This window comes from Palaemon carinicauda, unplaced genomic scaffold (genome assembly GCF_036898095.1).
Source record: "Palaemon carinicauda isolate YSFRI2023 unplaced genomic scaffold, ASM3689809v2 scaffold8, whole genome shotgun sequence".
In the NCBI taxonomy this organism is placed as follows: Eukaryota; Metazoa; Arthropoda; class Malacostraca; order Decapoda; family Palaemonidae; genus Palaemon; species Palaemon carinicauda.
Genome location: NW_027172093.1, coordinates 216,452 through 232,376, shown reverse-complemented (window position 1 = coordinate 232,376; position 15,925 = coordinate 216,452). Strand labels below are relative to the sequence as shown.

The following is a 15,925-nucleotide window of genomic DNA, read 5'->3' as shown; positions in this document are numbered from 1 at the left end:
CCCCAGAGAACTCTCCCTGCTTTCCTCATGGCCGCTCAGTTGCAGGCTTCCGCCGCCTCTGCTTTTTGGAGGGCTGGTCAACTACGGTAGGCTCGGGTTCGACCTTCTTCAGCGCCGGGACAAGCTTCCGGATGCTTACCATGAGTGTGGGTTCATGGTATTTTGCTTGGAGCCTTCTCTTCTTCTGCCTCAACATCTGGAGTATCTGGTCATGATTTGAGTCAACGGCCTTACCACGTTGGAAACTCCGCTTCTCGTCCGTCCAGCGAGGTTAAGCAACGTTGGTTCTGGTCGGTACTTGGATGGGTGACCACCTGGGGACGCCAGATTCTGTTACCACATCCTCCGAGCCTTCCTTTCAGTTGACTGTGGCAAGACTGAGGAGAGTCGCAGTACCTGTTCTCAGTCAAGCAGAGCTTTCAGCCCTACCTTGGAACGTTTCCTAGTTCTCCTTTCCTCATTGACCCGTCTATAGTCCAAACGGTCGCCTCAGGATAAGTTCCATGTGGGGCGGTCCAAGTTCCGGTGGTTTCAGGCGACGTTTAACCGGACTTCCTGGCCCCTATGGGACCAGCGGAACTATTAGACCTGCATTGGGTGTTGACCTATGGAACCTCTTGATGGTAGTGGATATTCTCGTCCTTTCCCCACATTCTTGATGCTGTTCTCGGACTCGTCAAAGGAAAGGGGGTAGGGGGGGGGGGGCATGTTCCGGTCCAGGCGTAAGGATACCTCTCCATCATTCAGGCAGGCTTAGGGGCCGTAGTCTGGCCCCTCTACAGATCCTACAGCTCCTGCCGAGTCGCTCCGTGCACGTCGACTTCATGATTCTGGCGTGTTCTAACCAGCAGGGGACGCATTTTCACACCTTCACATCTTGCAGTAGAGATACCGGGATGATTGAGATACTCTCAATACCACCATCGGCTCTCTCATTCCAGGCAGAGGAATGTTCTCTCCAACTATCCGAGCAGAGCCTCGTAGAGAGAGTGTACTTGGAGGTCTTTGACCTTGAGTAACCAGCAAGTCCTGGTCTGGGGGACCTGATCGCGACAGCTTGGAACCTCAAGCTTCCGCTGTTCTTCCCCTCAGTCTCAGACCCCGAGACTCTGGCAAGATGCATTCCGGTGATGGTGGGACAACTTCGACGCCTGCGTCTTCCCTCCTTTTTGTCTGTGGACAATGGGTCTCAACAAGACCTGGTTGTCTGTCAACCTTTCAATGGGAGAGCTCCACTGGGACTATGCGCAGAACGGTTTCTGGACCCTCTGCTTCCTCTGACGGAACTCCCGGGAGAGCTTCTCCCACAGCGCAGACTGCTCAAACAACCACACTGCAACATCTCTCCCAAACCGGGGCGTCGCTTCGGCTTCATGCCTAGAGGAACTACGCCTCCTCCTCAAGAAGAGACAACCCGCTACAGTCGCGGTACGGAGGTCGCGTCATCTGCGATAGTCATCCGCAGGGGTCTTCCAGGCAAAGTGAAGAGTCTTCGGTGGTTAGTGCCGTGGGAGATATACCTCTTCCCTTGAGGCCTCTTCTCCAGCAATAACGGTCTTATTGCCTTTCGGCGGGAGGAAACTCCTTTCCGCTCTCGGCAATGAAGCCTGTCGCTCAGCCTTTCCCTGACCTTCAGGCTTAAAGGAATAACTTTTTCCTGCCCGCTGGATCTTTCCTCGCTCATGCGAAGCTACGATCGTCCCTGCCCTAGTCGGAGGAAGACCTCCAACTTGGAGCATGGCTCGGACTTTTTAGTCCCTTAAGAGATCTTTTCAAGACCCTTTACGACAGGCCTCGGATTGTATTCCGCCTTTGGTCTCCTGCTCACTCTGGCCATGGCCAGTGTGTAAGCAATCTTCTTGGTCTCGTACGACTCCGCCCTTTCTAAGGAAGAGGGGAAGGCAACATTCAGGTTCGCTCCTGAGTTGTTGGCTAGACTCAGAATCTTGGGGTCCCGGCCCTTCGGTCCGATTCCTTCAAAATTTCGAGTCTCCATTCTGTATCTGATGTCCCAAGATCTTCTCTTTCTTGCCAGTAAAGGAACCGAGAGGTTAGCTTTGGGAACAGCTGCAGTTTGTCCTCAGTTGCAGCCGATTTGGGAGCACAAGGAGGACCTGGGGGAGAGTCACCAGTATACCTCTTCAGCCCGGACTCAAGGAAATTCATCTCGACCTGTCTCCAGACCCTCCCCCGTCACGTCGCCCTACAGCACGATGTTGGATACATCGCAACGTCCCTCGCCTTCGAGTAATACTACTATGTGACACAGGTGCTACAAGCTGGAGTCTGGAAGCGTCTAATGACCTTCGCAGCCCGCTTCCTGCAGGGCGTGACCCACAGGAGTCTCGATACGTTTTCTATCGCTCTGTGGTGGCTACACAACAGCTGGTCTAACCTCAGGCTCCTTTTTGGACAGGTAGCAGAAGGTTGAGGGCATTGTTATCAGGTTTTAGTCTGCATGAACGAAAGAAGTATGTCTGGCCCTTATTTCTTTCTTCATCATCCCCTCTACGGGGAAGCAGCATCCTGGTCTCTGCATAGCTGACCTCGAACCTCTGCAGGTAAACCATGCTTCCTTGTGTTCCGAGTATTGAGTCAATACTGTCGCGTCCCCCATACCCTGACGAGGTGGTATTGGGAACGTCCTAACCCAGAGTTCCTTCTGGAACTCCAGGTCAACTGCCTAGGACGGGTCTCACTTCTTCCTTCACACACAAGCTTATGTAGGCCACACGGTTCCTTGCGGAGCAAGGAACTTGTGAGGTGCAGGGACTCCTTTTCTCGAGTGCGACTCACTCGGATTCTGAGTCCCCGGGTAAAGCCAAAGCCAGTATGGCTGGGGACTTTCCACCCTACCTAAGGGGTAAGTCACCCAATGTAAATAGCGTGGTTTGTTTTTCGGTTACGGAACAAATGACAAATTCGAAGATAATTTTTATTTTTCCTAACCATACAAACCTTAGCTATTTACACATATTTGCCTGCCAGCCCTGTCCCCCAAGACAAGTCCTACCTCTAAGTGAAAGTGAGCATTCATCTGTGTGTGAGGGGGGGGGGAGGGGTAGCTAGCTACCACTCCCCTACCTCCCCCCGCTAACTAGCGCGGGGGTAATACACCCTCGTTAAATTCTAATGGCTTGCCATTTCAGCTGCGCTAAAAGGTAAACCCAATGTAAATAGCTAAGGTTTGTATGGTTAGAAAAAATACAAATTATCTTCGAATTTGTCATATTTGGAATATGTGGTATAAAAGACTCAAGCCATTAGCGAATAATTATTGAGAGAGAGAGAGAGAGAGAGAGAGAGAGAGAGAGAGGAGAGAGAGAGAGAGAGAGAGAGAGAGAGAGAGAGAGAGAGCGTGCGAGCCTTACCTTATCTTATTGCCTTATTTTATGTTTGGGTTCCCCCAGGTCCCTCAGTGTGAGGCACCTCGTATATCCACCAGAGAGTTGCTAATGCATCTTCCGGTGTATTTTGCATCTTCCAGTGTATTTTGCATCTTCCAGTCTTGGATGGTCTGGGATGCCTCTTAGGTATTTATCCAGCTTATTCTTAAACACATCGACGCTCACTCCTGATATGTTTCTTAGATGAGCTGGCAACACATTAAACAGTCGCTGCATTATCGATGCTGGTGCGCACAGGACATTAATCCACTACGCACCAGCATCGATAATGCAGCGACTATTTAATGCGCTGCCAGCTCATCTAAGAAACATATCAGGAGGTGAGCGTTGATGTGTTTAAGAATAAGCTCGATAAATACCTAAGATGCATCCCAGACCATCCAAGATTGGAAGATGCAAAATACACTGGAAGATGCATTAGCAACTCTCTGGTGGATATACGAGGTGCCTCACACTGAGGGACCTGGGGGGAACCCAAACAAAAAATAAGGCAATAAGGTAAGGCTCTCTCTCTCTCTCTCTCTCTCTCTCTCTCTCTCTCTCTCTCTTTCTCTCTCTCTCTCTCCTCTCTCTCTCTCTCTCTCTTTCTCTCTCTCTCTCTCTCTCTTTCTCTCTCTCTCTCTCTCTCTCTCTCCTCTCTCTCTCTCTCTCTCTCTCTCTCTCTCTCTCTCAATAATTATTCGCTAATGGCTTTAGTCTTTTATACCACCTACTCCAAAAATTCTCTTTATTCTGACTATAAATCAATTTAATTGTAGGTAAAATAGAGAGAGAGAGAGAGAGAGAGAGAGAGAGAGAGAGAGAGAGAGAGAGAGAGAGAGAGAGAGAGAGAGAGAGAGAGAGAATGCACTGGACTTGGTTATAAATGCTAACTTAATACATTAGCTAGATTGCGAGAATTCTATTTCATGAAGAATTTTGGAAATTTCACCATTTCGTCTTTCACCAAGCGTTCTTACTGTAGACTCTTCGAAGCATTTGACGAGAATAGCAGATATCAATTGAATTACTCTATTTTACAAATAACTAGAACTTTTTGGGTGAATTTTGTCTTGGTCTGATATCAAAGCAATAGAACTTTAGGGCTTTCTGAAGGATAATGGTCCCTCACCCTAACCCCCATCCGGAAGGGTTTATACTTCCTAACTGCTCACGCCGCATGATAAGTTTGCGGCCACTCTATCGAATTATAGATAGGTACAAAGCTTCTAAGTTTATTCTTATTATTGTAACTAAGATTAATTTACCTGTACATAACTAAATTAATGAAATCCTCCTCTTTTACTTTTATTCCTCAATTCTACCTTGAAATCAGTTGGGATATCATCAGTTTGGGCTTTAACATGTGGTGGTCAGTTTGGACTTGAATTCTTCTTTCATATGCGTTGCTTATACTTAAGTATGAAATCAGATCCCTGCTCTGATTTTGCAACATACCTATGCTTATATCTTGTGTTTTAGTCTTGGGTAGTGCCATAGCCTCTGTACTATGGCCTTCCACTGTCTTGGGTTAGAGTTCACTTGCTTGAGGGTATACTCAGGCACACCCATTCTATCTTAGTTTTCTTCCTTTTGTTTTGTTAAAGTTTTGTTAGTTGATATAGGAAATATGTATTTTAATGCTGTTACTGTTCTTAAAATTTTCTAGATGTCCTCGTTTCCTTTCCTCACTGGGCTATTTTCCCTGTGGAGCCCCAGGGCTTATAGCATCCTGCTTTTCCAACTAGGGTTGTAGCTTAACAAGTAATAATGATTATAATTATATTGACTGTCCTAATTTTGGGAATGAAGATAAATGTTCTGTAGTATCCTCTTCCTCTTTGCATAGGTCACACACATCATCATTGTATCTTCCCTTGAAATTTGCTTTCAACTTGAGAGTATTTACAGTAGTCTTGCCTTCTTTACAAGGATTGCCTTATCCAGACCCATTTCTCTAACGTAGGCTCAGCATTATAAAATCGCAATTTGCTGGCCGGCACTCCTCGGTAAAAAATCATTTTAGCTTCGAAAATGAATTTGGTTATGCCCAGTTGATCCTTTTTCTATTATTTAAATGCCTAGTTCAAAATTCAAATTCTCTTGACCAAGACAAGCGTTTGCCATGAATACGCAATTCTCTCTTGTGTTAACCATATCCCACAGGATTGCTAAACGAGGCTGTTGCGTAAGTTACTCTGATACGCTTATCATTGATCAAGCTTTCTCGTTCTTGGTACTCTGTCTAGTCTTCCTTAATACTCGTGCCATTGGAGTAGTTGAATGTTCAAATATTTTGCCGTGTCTACATTCAATGTTCCTCGTTTAACTTAAGTGAGGTAAATAATTGTACCATTTTGTCATGGGACGACTTGAATGAGGACAATTATTGTACCCTGTTGTCAGGGGACGACTTGAATGAGGACAATAGTTGTACCCTAATGTCAGGGCGAGTTCCAGGAAGGAGAGAGAGAGAGAGAGAGAGAGAGAGAGAGAGAGAGAGAGAGAGAGAGAGAGAGAATTCAAAATCCTAGCTTCATGGGGGAAAGGGCCTAGTTTGAACATCATTGTTACTTTGTGAAGACATTTTCCTCAACACACACACCGATAGGTTACTTTCTTCATAACATTTTTTTTGTTATACTTATAATTTAAGTATCAAAAAAATCGGTTTTTGGCTCTTTTAACATCTTGATTTTTCTTTCAGACATTCCTTGATATACCGGCCCAGATAGAGGAAGGACCATAAAAAGGGGCGGGGCTCCTTGAGCCACGTAACAGCAGCAGGCGTTAGGAAGAGACTGATAAAAATATTGACGGTAGGTATTTTGAAAACTAAATTTTATTATAATCATTTGTATTTATAAGGTATTTTTACTGGTATATCAATTTATAAACTATCAAAATATTTGAGTATATTTAGGGATATCCAATGCGTGGATAAAAGGATTTAGACAATTTAATGTTCATAATATCACATTATTTAATTCAATATTTTTTTCTGTGGGAATTTTTTTGGTGGAAATATTTGGAGTCTTGTTGCTTGTGGGTGCGGGGGTTGGAATGGAGGTATTTTATATATTCTTAGTTGTTATTGTTTTTTATTTTATTATCTTCGCCAACGAAGTTAGAAGGGGGTTATGTTTTACCCCTTGTTTGTGGTTGTTTGTTTGTGTGTGTTTGTGAACAGCTTCCTACCCACAATTTCAAGCGTAGAGTAATGAAACTCGCATGGATTAACCCTTATGTAAAAAGCTGGAATTGGTTCATTTTGGAAGGTCAAGGTCAAAATTTAAGGTCACGGTCAAGCAAAATGTCCAATTCACGTAATCAGCCACAAGTTTGGACATCGTTGTTGCAGAGACTTAAAACTTGGTTCATATTTGAGTGTAGGAAAATCCACGCCAATTACTAAATATAGAGGTCAAGGTCAAGGTTGAAGAAAAGGTCGAGAAATAAGCCCCTCTAGTTTCCTTCTTTCATTCTGGGTTGAAACCAGTAAGAATTTTTAGCTTTTTATGATTTTTATTCAGTAGAATTAATAATTTTTTTCCATACAGTTGTTTAGAATGGTCAAAAGTGCAAGGGTCTAAATACTTCAAGCGTTTACTAGTCATTTTATATATGTTTTTAAGTATAATCTAGTAACTTACCTTGAATGGTAGGTTATTTCTTTATAGGTTTTCTAAGAGAGAGAGAGAGAGAGAGAGAGAGAGAGAGAGAGAGAGAGAGAGATGAGAGAGAGAGAGAGAGAGAGAAAGAGTGAAAGAGTGAGAGTGAGTGGGGGCTGTAGTAATAGATGCTTTGGGATTGCTTACATGCATTTTTCCCTTTCAATTTGACAATTGTCGTTAAAATAACTGACCCAATTATTTAATCTAATATCAGTCACCCTAGATAGAACCTGGGCCTGAAAAGCACCTGGTATGGTTGGTTTGAAGGCTGAGATGTTAAAGGAAAGGTGTGTGACTGTACTTGAATGGTTGGTGAAAATGTTTGATATAGGTTTTATGTTATCACTGGTATCGGTGTACTGGGTGTGAGCAGGTATTGTTCCGCTATACAAAGGTAAGGGAGAGATGTGTGCGCGTGTTGTAATTCAAAGGGTATTAGTCTGAGTGTGGGTGGAAAAGTCTATGGTAGAGTACAGTACTAATTAATAGAATTAAGGATAAAAGAAGAGGACCCAATCGTAGAAATGAAGGGTGGTTTTATAAGAGGTAAGAGATGTGTGGATCAGATTTTTTACAGAGGCAGATATGAAAGAAATATTTAGTAAGAGGAAGGTGTATGTTGCGTTTATGGGCATGGGGAAAGCGTGTGATAGGGTTGATAGGGAAGTGATGTGGAATGTGATAAGGTTATATGGAATTAGTGGAAGGTTTCGCAAGCAGTGAAAAGTTTATACATAGGCAGTAAAGCATGTGTTAGGATAAGAAATGGAGCGAGTACTTTCCAATGACAGGATTATGGTATCATGTAATTTACTTGTTAATTTATACTGATGTCCCCCTTTCACATCGCAAATGAATGGTTACTCTACATATGTAGGCCATACTGTGTAGTATTGTGCCTTAATGTAGGCCATACTGTGTAGTATTGTGCCTTATGTAGGCCATATTGGTAGTATAGTGCCTTGTGGTGGCTATACTGAGCAGTATTGTGCTTTATGGTGGCTATACTGTGCAGTATTGTGCCTTAAGGTGACTATACTGTGCAGTATTGTGCCTTATGTAGGCCATATTGTGCTGTATTGTGCCTTATGTAGGCCATACTGTGCTGTATTGTGCACTTATGTAGGCCATATTGGTAGTATAGTGCCTTATGGTGGCTATACTGTGCAGTATTGTGCCTTATGGGGGCCATACTTTGTAGTATTGTGCCTTATGGTAGCCATACTGTGTAGTATTGTCCTTTATGGTGGGCATACTATCTAGTATTGTGCTTTATGGTGGCCATACAGTGTAGTATTGTGCTTTATGGTGGCCATACTGTGTAGTATTGTATTTTATGGTGGCCATACTGTGTAGTATTGTATTTTATGGTGGCCATACTGTGTAGTATTGAGCCCTATGATTGAAGGCCAAGGATATTAAGTTCTTCATTTGTACTTAGGTCTGTGGTTTTTATAGTTTTATTTGAATGACCTAATATGTAGCCAGTAACAATGCATTGATTGTTCTTAGAATATATCTATCATATGCATTGGTAACTTATTCACTCACTCACTCACTCACTCCACTGGCTGCGGGCCTCCATGGCTCTTTGCCGCCGCTACAAGAAGCTTCCAACGACCACGGTCCTGCGCAAAAATCCCACCAATCCCCCGGATCATCCACTCCAAGCTTTGTTCATGCCCCTTTTTATATTATCAGACCATCTCATACGGGGTCTTCCTGGAGGTCGTCTGCCCTCTGGTTGTCCTCTAGTAATCTGGCTTATCAGTCTATCCTCATCGGTCCTGGCCACATGTCCTGCCCACCTCAGTCTCTGTGCCATAATTGTAATGCCTCGTTGCCGGTCCTAAGCCCGGATAAATGGGGAAGGTTAGGGAGGGGCTAACAACCCTTTCCTGTAAAACCTATATTGTTACAGAAACCGTACAAGAAGCAAATTGGTAACTTATTAGTTATCTAAATGGCAAAACATGTAGGGACACATTTTGTATAGGAATGTGCAGGCATCTTTCAGGATTCTATTGAAGTAGAAGACAGGTTTTCTGTTAACTCATAATTCCCTTGATTTAATGATTGTGGACGTTTTAGTGCCAAGATGTTTCGTCTCTTAATCACTAAGTGACATTCTGGTTTTCATGATAGGAAAAAATGCAGTGATATTGGTACTATTTCGGATTGAGCTAAAAAGTTTCAAAGGAAGCCTTCGTTGAGAAATTAGTTTAATTTGGACGTTCCTAGTTGGAAAAGCAAGATGCTATATGCCCAAGGGCTCCAACAAGGAAAAATAACCCAGTGAGGAAAGGAAATAAAAAAATACAAGAGAAATAATGAACAATATAAAATATTCTAAGAACAGTAAAAAACGCTAAAATAGATCTTTCATATAACTATAAAAACTTAAAACCGAGGAAGAGAGATAGGAAGACCACGATACAGTTCAAAGACCCAAGCTAACATTCCACCAGAATCCTCAATGCTAATTATAAAATATAATTCACATTTGAAAGAATCTTTAAATCTACGTTGAATCTAAATCAAATAAATCGCCTAACCTTTTGCTATATTGTGGTTGCCTGATGAAAGATTTTACTTACTTTAACTTTACTTTTAGGGGTTTATTTCTCGCCCTCCATCAGACACTGAGAGTCTGTTCAGGCGGGCCTTGATGTGTGAAAAAATTTTCTTTCCAGTTTATGTTTTGCTCTGTATCTTTTCAGTTATTCGCTAGCATTTGTATTAATAGTTTTCAGATCACTATTATAACACTTTCAAAAGAGATAAATCTTCAGGTTTTTCTTGAAAGCTGCCACATTTTTGCTATTCTTGACATCAAGTGGAAGATCGTTGAAGAGTCTCGGTGCAGCCTAACAAAAAGTTCTTCCTTCTATTGCATGATTCACACTAGAGACTATAGAGTTGGACAGCTCATGAACCCTGATTGTGAACGAACAAATATATGTAGGCACGATTGTTTTTTTTTTTTTTTTTGTGATATGGTAATATGCTGGTTATGGAAGAACTAAATTTCCCTTATTTCAAATGCGAGAATTAGATATTGAATTCGTAAAAGAATTGGTGTATTTATCATAATTGACTCGAGAAAAACAACAAGATAAACATTAAATTTTGATGTTGACGTCATGAACATGATCATGAATACGAGTAAGAAGTAGAAAGATAAGTTATGATTTTGCTATACATATTACTTACATAAAGTTACTTAGTCTACGATGTACATAGCTGCTTGTTAATTACTTCTCGTATTTAACTTATTAACTTTCCTCACTGGGCTATATTCCCAGGTGGAGCCCTCGGGCTTATAGCATCCCGCTTTTCCAACTAGGGTTGTACCTTAGCAAGTAAATAATAATAATAATAATAATAATAATAATAATAGTAATAATAATAATAATAATAATAATAATAATAATAATAATAGTAATAATAATAATAATAATAATAATAATGATAAATAATAATAATAATAATCCACTTGAAGTCTTTAATAAAAATACAATTTTTATAATTACAGAAGGACAGAAAGACAAATCCAATTGAAATTATTAACCTTAGATATTGTATCAAAAGTTCATAATGAAATACTGTAATAAAACAATATTATATGATTTCAGCTGTAAGCAATACTTTTGCTATATTGAGGACTTTCAGTAGAAGGTTGGGTGGAAGGAACAGGTAAATCCTGGACCATCTGTTCCAATCGAAGGACATTGCGTCCACTGCTTCCGCTAGGCTAGAGGGTCCTCGTAAGGGGCCACATAACGAGGTAGCTGCTTGTTGTCGCTTGTCGTAAGGAGGTCGATCTGCAGTTCCGGGACTTGACGTAAGATGAAGGAGAATGATCCTGCGTCTAGGGACCATTCTGAGCCTATCGGTGTGAACCTGGATAGAGCATCCGCCGTCACGTTGCGGAATCCTTGGAGGTGAACTGCTGATAAGGGCCATTTTTTAGTTTCCGCTAAGCGGAAGATGGCCAACATCACTTGGTTGACTTGAGGTGATCTCGAACCTTAACGATTCAGGCATCTCACTATCACCTCGGTGTCTAGGACCAGTCTTAGTGGGTCGAGTGGCGAGGAGATAATTTCTTCAGTGAAAGAAAAACTGCCATGGCTTCTAGAATGTTATGGAAGGTCTTGAATAGCTTGGACCAAGCCCCCTGGACTTTCCGTTGGTGAGAGTGACCTCCCCATCCTTCCTTTGAAGCGTCTGTATGGATGATGACTGAGGGTGGAGGTGATTGAAGAAGTATTGATTTCTTCAGGTGCTTGGCTTTCGACCATGGCTTGAGAACCGATTGCAGTCGAGTCGGTAATGGTCTTCTCAGATCTCTTCGAGCGTTAGATGCATATCTTCTCTAGACTCCTGTTGCATCCTTTAACTGTGCTCGTAGCACTGGGTCTGTCACTGAAGCAAACTGCAGAGAGCCCAGCACTCTCTCCTGTTCGCGTCTTGATATCCGATCGGATTCCAGAAGTCTCTTTCCTTTTTTTCAGTGGAATGGGAAGTCGGTGTGACTGTAAGTTCCAGTGGATTCCCAACCATTGAAACTTCTGAGCTGGAGATAGTCGAGACATTTTTGTGTTGATCTTGAATCCCAGATGTTCCAGGAACTGGACCACTTTCTTGGAAGCCTGCATGCATTCCATCTTGGATGCTGCCCACACCAGCCAATCGTCCAAGTAGGCCACTACTTGGACACCTTTTAGGCGTAATTGATGAAGGGCTGCATTTGCCAGCTTTGTGAATATCCTTGGGGCTATGTTTAGTCTGAAGGGCATAGCTCTGAAGGCATAAAGTCTTCTTTGTAGCTTGAAACCTAGGTAGGAGGAGAGTTGACGATTGACTGGGATGTGCCAGTAGGCATCCGCCATGTCTATCGAGACAGTGTAAGCCCTTTTGGGCAACAGGGTCCTTATGTGTTGAAGTGTTAACATCCTGAACTTGGAGTTTACTATGAATTTGAGTGGCGACAAGTCCAGAATAACTCTGAGTTTTTCTGAGTCCTTCTTGGGAACACAAAACAGCCTTCCTTGGAACTTGATGGACTTAGCTCTCCGAATTACTCTTTTTTCCAAGAGTTCCCACACGTATTCTTCCAGGACGGGGTGGAGTGTTGGAAGAATTGAGGAATGATGGTGGAGCAATGTTCCAGCTCCAACCCAGTCCGTTCTTGATCAGGCTGTGGGCCCAGGGATTGAAGGTCCAACGATCCCAAAATAGATACAGTCTCCCTCCTACCGGGAGCATCTCACTTTTCCTGTGGACCTGAGGGCTTGCCTCCTTGACCGCGTCCTCCTCTGTTTCCCCTTCCTCTTGAGGGGCGTCTAGAGGAGCTTCTAGCTGATCCTCTAGGTTTCGGATGAAAGGTAGTTGACTGCCTCTCAAAAGCCGGATTAAAAGCTGGCGACTGTGTCGCCACTGGCTGGGGTACCAACTGATAGGTAGTTGGAGGTTGTGCCACCATCTGGGGCACCGGGGTCGTAAGAAGTTGAGGTTGTTGTCTGTACTGTTTAGCTGGGCGAGAGGGTAGCCTAGACTTCGTCTTCCTCTTAGGTTGGGGACCCTCATCCGGGGAAAACTTCCTCTTGAGTGATAAGCCCCACTTTTGGAGAAGGTTTCTATTCTCCGTGGCGGCCTTATCTACTACTTCTTTGACCACTTCGCACGGGAAGAGGTCCTTTCCCCAAATGCTAGATGAAATTAGCTTCCTGGGTTCATGTCTCACCGCAGCCGAGGCGAACACAAACTCTCTACAATCCCTTCTGGCCTTAATGAAGCTATATATGTCTTTGGTCACGGTGGCCAAATGGGTTTTGGCCACTACCATTAACATTTCCTGGTTCTTGAGGTTGCTTGCCATCGTCTCCAGGGTAGTCTGGAAAGACATAAATGCAGCAAGTCTTTCTTTGGTCTCTTGCTCCCTGTGCAAGAGAAATTCAGACAACTTTGGAGGTCCTCACCGAACTGGCGTCCGACAATATCTGCCTCCAACTTCCCGACTGAGAAGGTAAGATGGACGTCCTTTCCAGTCTTGCTAGTCCATGGGCAAGGTCAGGGATAAAGACTTGCACTCATCCAATGAAGGACATGGCTTCCCTGCCTCGATAGCCTTTAAGGCTGCCTTGTACCCTTTTTCCATAAAGGGGAAGGCTCTTGTAGGAGAAGCCACATTGGAGGGGTGCTTCTTATTCAATGCTGGTACCTTCGAGTTAGTGAAGCCCCTCTCTTTCATAGAGCTAGACAGTAAAGCCTGTGGTTTACCATGGTCAAACACTATGACCTCTTTTGGCTCTGTTTCCCTCCTTTGAGGCTGGTTCCTTCTTCAAACGGACATAAGTCCGGGTACGACTCCAAGCTGGGCCAGAACTCCACTTCATCAATAGGGACTGAGCCCAGCTTCTCCGAGATGACAATCTTCCCGGTCGTCATCGGCATGTGTTCTGCATAACGCCACGGGTTCGCGTCAACATAAAAGGAGGTCCTTTACGTTAAGCTTCTTCTGAGGCCCGCGTGATGCTGCGAGTCTATGCATCTCCAGCTTCATCGCAGCCTCTTTTTTCATAATTTTTCTTCTGCATCTGCTGGATCATTTCCACGATGGAAGACAGAGTCCTTCCCAGCTCGTCTGGGATAGCAGATGATGTCGAGGGAACTGGTTCTGGGGCAGGAACCGATGAAACCGACACCTCGTCGACCTCTTCCTCCTCGGTCTCGGGAGCTTGAATCAGCTCTTCCTCTTGGCCTTCTGCGAGAAGGCCCTTTTCTGTGTCCTCTGACACTTCTGACATCTTATCGTCAAGTTGGATGTCGTTTAATGCGTCCGAGACATCAGACTCTACCGGAATCTGGACGCAGTGGATCTCTGAATGAGGCTGGGGAATTACTGCATCCGAAGATGCCCTGGGGAAAAAATAGGCCCGCATCTTTTCATTTGGAAGATAAGGCCCCGTGGTTTTCTTCTGAAAACCCCGGACCCACTTACGCAGCTTTTTCCTTGCTGCATCCCTTGACTTCGCTGACTTAGGGGTGTCAAACGCCTCAGCAATCAAGTTTGTACACATGTTACATACCTGAGGATCCCAATACTTGAGATCACCCTTGGTGACTGCGCAGCATGCGTGCTTCCTGCGCAGCTCATGTCCGCTGAAGTTCTTACTGCGGACGTTGCAAAACATATCCCGGCACTTGGGTTGGTCCTCCTGTAAAGAGGAGAGATTCCAATGAATATACAGTGAAAAGTCTCACAAATTTAAATAAACAATTTATTATGTTTGTATATAGCTTAGGATAGATAAGCTAGAAAAAAAAGGAAAGACACTTACATGTGTTTCCTGTGCAGCCAATTGCTGTGACCTCCCATAACTTTAAAACTATGGTTAATTCTTATTCTAGAAAAACCTTTGGAATTTTCTTATCCTATAAGGATATATAAGTGTAACTCAACACAAGATTCCAGAGGTTTTAAAATCAGGGATTCTTAAGTATTTTAAAGAAAGAACTCACTTTCTTTATACTGTACGGTCTCACAATAGGCTGTACATGACAACACAGTGTATGTTGGAAGAAATTTTGAGTTACAGTATAGTCTATACTGTAGTTTTCTATTTGCAGTATATACTATACTGCAATATATTGGCTGCTGTATAATCATATACTGTAGTGCCGGCCGGCTAGTACCTGGGTACAATTCCAAAGTATACTACCTTTGGGATTTATGGGCGGCAGATCGCTGGTTTCTGGGTGCCGGCCTGCAGTCTCTGCCAGCCGGCAATAGGTAATATGCCGGCAGTTGACTGCACCCTGGCTGCCAGCCACTAATCGTAGTAGCCGGCAGTTGACTGCACCCCGGCTGCCAGCCACTAATCGTAGTAGCTGGCAGAATAGTAGGTATGCAGCTAACTGCCGGCCGGCCGCGGCTGATGGCAATCTATGCCGACCGATGAATATTTATAAAACCAGAGGTCTACAGCCCACCCGGCTGCCGGCCGCTAAGCTGGTAGACGAAGACCCAGTGGTACTAGATACTAACAAGGGAGGAAGCATGGATCTAAGGACTGTAAGACGGCACTGCCTTACTACCTTCTATCCAGAATGAGGGATCAAATGGAAAGGGAGAATGTAACATTCAAGCTTCCATCCATCCATAACATAGCCGGGCTCTACCAGCAGATATATGGATGGCAAACCAAGGAAGGTCTTAAGAAACTCAACAGAGAAGAGGCTTCTGCCGGCCTGCACATTCGTGCCGGCCGGCAGAAGCCTAAGCCAGTTCTACAACCTATCCGCTCTAAGGTCGATTGTAGAATGATGGCCAAGGGTCTGTGATGGCTAGGCCATCACTAAAGGACAGAGTGGGATGTGTGAGGGTCCTATAAGGTGCGGAAGGGACTGGCCCTAAAGCCTGCCCTACCTCACCTAACAAGCTCCACTCCAGTATAGGGCTAACCCCAGTGGCTAAGGAATTTATTCCTAACCTAGGGTAGTCCATTACAGTAAAGAGGTTAGCAGCATCTTGCTCCCTCTAAACCATACATGAACGGGGTTTGGTACTGTTTTTCCCCAAGCAGTGGACGAATTCTATTCTCCAACTAAGGGTTAAACAGTACAGGACTAGTCTGCTAAACAACAGAAAGAAGGAATCATCTCGTACAGAAACCTTCAGGTGTGGCCTAGGGAGGTCTAGCCTCTATGTCCGCAGCCTAGCCTAGCAAAGGAATTCTATTCACCCTGCTAGGCAGGTACCGACCACAGACAATACTCTGATGTTCTGACTAAGCCTAGAAACCAGTCTCTCCGGTTACAAGACAAGGACAGAAACACCCTAGCCTAGTTTTACTCGAA

The 15,925-nt window shown here is 44.0% G+C and overlaps 1 pseudogene; it reads left to right on the top strand.

The window, feature by feature from the left end:
- The first annotated feature begins 220 nt into the window (after window positions 1–220).
- Window positions 221–339, top strand: LOC137637510 (5S ribosomal RNA; annotated as a pseudogene).
- Window positions 340–15,925: the final 15,586 nt, after the last annotated feature.